We start from the raw sequence: 3,525 nt of genomic DNA, 5'->3' as shown, positions 1-3,525 counted from the left end.
AAAAAGTCTAAAAGAATCTGCTGGTCCTGCATTGAATGGTCAAACCTGGAGGACCTCGCTTTCTGAGCCAGAAAATATAAAAATTTAAAATTTGAAAATATTTGAAAACTTTTTTTGAAAGTAAGGTGGAAGTAATACGGTTTGGATGTCACATTAAAATAGGTCATGTTTTTTTACCCTGCTACTCTCCTTTACCCATTGCCTCCTGTTGCCAAGGTTATGCAAAGACATCAGCTGAGTCCAGCATCCTTAAAGAGATAGAAACAGGTCTTTGAAAGACATTTTCTCCCAAAAAATCTGTTTCTTTTTGATACCAATATTCTAAACAATGTCATTTATAAATCTTTAACAAAAATGTATTACTTCTGAATGAATTCATCACATAAAAACAGACAAAAAAGCCCTGGATTACAAACTTCTTTATTGTTATTTTTATTCATAGATCTGGTAATACAGATATAATAACAGAGAGTGATCGATTTAAAAGAATACTCTTCAATTCAGGACCTTTTGGGAAAGTAATTTAAATAGAAAAAATAAATCAAGTCCATTTTCAAAATCTACAGTGACAAGAAGGTTTATACCCTGAGCGAAATTCGTTAAAATGAGACTTATGTATCAAAGGATGATAACATGTCACTGTGAAATAAATGTTCTGTTTTATGCATTTAAATGGCAGGTAAAAAGTATCTATAACCTTCCCAATCAATGGTAAAATCTTTAGAGGCATCACAGCCATAAAACTCTTATAATAGCATCTATCATGTTATGATGTGATCTAAGTATCTTAGGTTAGAGGGTATATTTTATACATCTAGTAATCAGTTTTATGATGTATCGGTAAAATGAAGCTCAGCTTTCTAAAAAGAAATGTTTAAATCTGCTTTAAGAAATGCATTTATCTGATAACTGATTTTTGTATTATTCAGCTCATTATTTAGTATAAAAAATATATTTCAACATTTAAGTTTGAAAAAAAAACAGAACAGAAAATACTCGATTACAACGAGGCATTGTTTGTTTTTTTAACTGTTCAGGAAAAATAAAAAAATAATAAGCACAGATTAAAATTCTTCAGGAGGCTTAGGCTTAAACAACAACGTTTGGTGAAAGATGTCAATTTTCTTTTAAAACAGAATCAGTCAGATACTGGAAGGGCTGCTGAGATGTCATCAATTTACTTTGCTTTGGTTTAAAAAAATAAATAAATAAATAAGTCTGTTTGAATCATCTAAAATTGTGCAAATGAATTCTCTAAATTTACAAATCCAGCCTGCTCCAGTTTTCCATATTTCTGTTTGGCAAGAGGACTTTCAGAAGTATCGTCCTGGAACAAGCTTCTCTCTAGCATGCAGGCAGATGGGAAAACTTAGTAAACAAAAGTTCCCAGCTTCCTCGACATGTAAACATAAGATAGAGGTCTTTGGAAACCTTGATCTTTAAACATTTCTGCAGCTTCTCCAGCCAAACAGATTGTGCAGAAAACTCAGACTGAATCATTCTGTCCATCTGAGTTAACAGACCTGGATAAATGTTGTTGGATAATACATAAGACCATTAACTTTGTTTGTTTTTCTTTCTATATTCACAAATCTGTTATGGCCATATATGATGTCAGGGAAGATTGCTGACCTGGTTGTCCAGCCTTATAAAGGATGTCAAGTCACAATGAAGCAGACTGTTCAGTATGCCAGCATATGCATGAGAGTTTTAGTGGAAGCAGAAAGTGCTTGAAGGATTGTGAACCAAAGCTTAGATAAGAATTTGGCGAGGAGTTTGGACAGCAGCTAAAATCAGGATCATGACAATAAAGTCTGTCTAAGATGTTTGCAAGGCAAGTGGCAGCTGCTTCTCGCAATGGTGTTAATCAAATCCAAACGTCATGTATTACATTAACACATGTTGAAACACATTAAACACAGATCCATAAAGCCAATCAATCAATCAGTCTTAAAAACTAGCAAACTACGGCATCTGTTACCTTTTACTATATCACCTTTAAATGTCGGAGCAGACATATATCAGACGTTGCAGAATTAAATGATAAATAAATATGCAGAAGAAAGTCACCCCAGCTTACAACTCCCAACTTTTTCTGCTATAGGATTTTACCAAACATAGAACCCCAAATGCATTGCATATGTCTATGATTATTGGCACTAAGAGTATTTTACTCAATTTTGTTCTAAAACGTCTACCTTTCTCACCTCACCAAATTCCCCTTTTTAATTTTCATGAATTAGTCTTACTGTCTGATTCTTTAAAACTTCTTGAAAGAATCTGTAAACTGAAGTCCAGTGGTTTGTTTTTTTTAACGTTTTTAACTTTTTGGGAATTTGTAGATATCCTTCTTTCACTATTTTAAACATGATGGATGTGAAAGAATATAAGCCCTTCATGCTGTCGATTTCTCTACACACTGCCATGCTTTTCTTCACCCTGGATTATGCATAAAGCTTCTTTATAAAGAGATACTGTCTTAGACATCATGTTTGTTTGAGTCCTTTGGAGTCTTTTATGGCACCAACTAATGCATTCATTCTCAAACTTTATATAACAACTAAAAGTTTAAGTACCATCATCTTTACCCATGTTTTATAATATCATTATACCAGGGTTTTGACTTACTCAGTCCATTGTATTGTGTTCTGTGTGAGCAGAAAGCATCAAGTTTTAATTCAGGGCTCTGGTTTCTCACTGCTTACTTAATTAGTAATGGAGGCTCAAACCTCAACGGGGATTTGTCATGGAGACTGAGTGAGTGAGCGGAGTGCGGGTTGCATCTGAGAGCTCACGGATTAATGCACAACATACTCTTGAAATCAGGCGCATTGTAGCGCATAATTAAAGCTATTTAATGACAACATTTATTCAGCTTGACAATCAATATTTTAGCAATAATTTTAAAATTTACAGTGGATGTTTAGCCTCCATCCATCCATCTTCGGGTCGCGGGGGTAGCAGCTTCAATAGGGAGGCCCAGACGTCCTTCTCTCCAGCCACTTGGTCCAGCTCTTCCAGGGAAATCCTAAGGTGCTCCCAGGCCAGCCGAGAAGCATAGTCCCTCCAGCGTGTCCTGGGTCTCCCCCTGGGCCTCCTTGCGGTGGGACGTGCCTGAGCCACCTCAACTGGCTCCGCTAGATGTTTAGCCTGTCCGAGATAAATACTAGAACTGTCATATTTCCTGAGACAATGCTATAAGAAACTCACCTGACTTGAGAACAAACAGAAATTCAATAAGAGAGTAATCTTGTTTTCAAGTGGAAATCCAGGTCCCAGAGTCAGCAGAGGCACAGAATCCACATTACTTCAAGTCCAGTTTAAGTTTCTGCAGATGCTAGCAGGGAGAGCTTACATGGAGCGCATTTACCAAGTGGTTGGAATCGTGAACAGGAACATCTGTGCAGAGTATGGGCTGGAAACCCAAAGGTCAAAGTGGGAAACCCCTCCAAAGACGGTAGAGAATGATCGAGCCAAGATCCTTTAGGACTTCCAGATACAGATGGACCGAATGGTAATGGTAAT

This window comes from Cyprinodon variegatus, unplaced genomic scaffold (assembly GCF_000732505.1).
Source record: "Cyprinodon variegatus isolate N-32 unplaced genomic scaffold, C_variegatus-1.0 Scaffold406, whole genome shotgun sequence".
NCBI classification, from domain to species: Eukaryota; Metazoa; Chordata; class Actinopteri; order Cyprinodontiformes; family Cyprinodontidae; genus Cyprinodon; species Cyprinodon variegatus.
The sequence above is the reverse complement of the archived record's forward strand: the minus strand, read 5'-3'. Positions refer to the sequence as shown.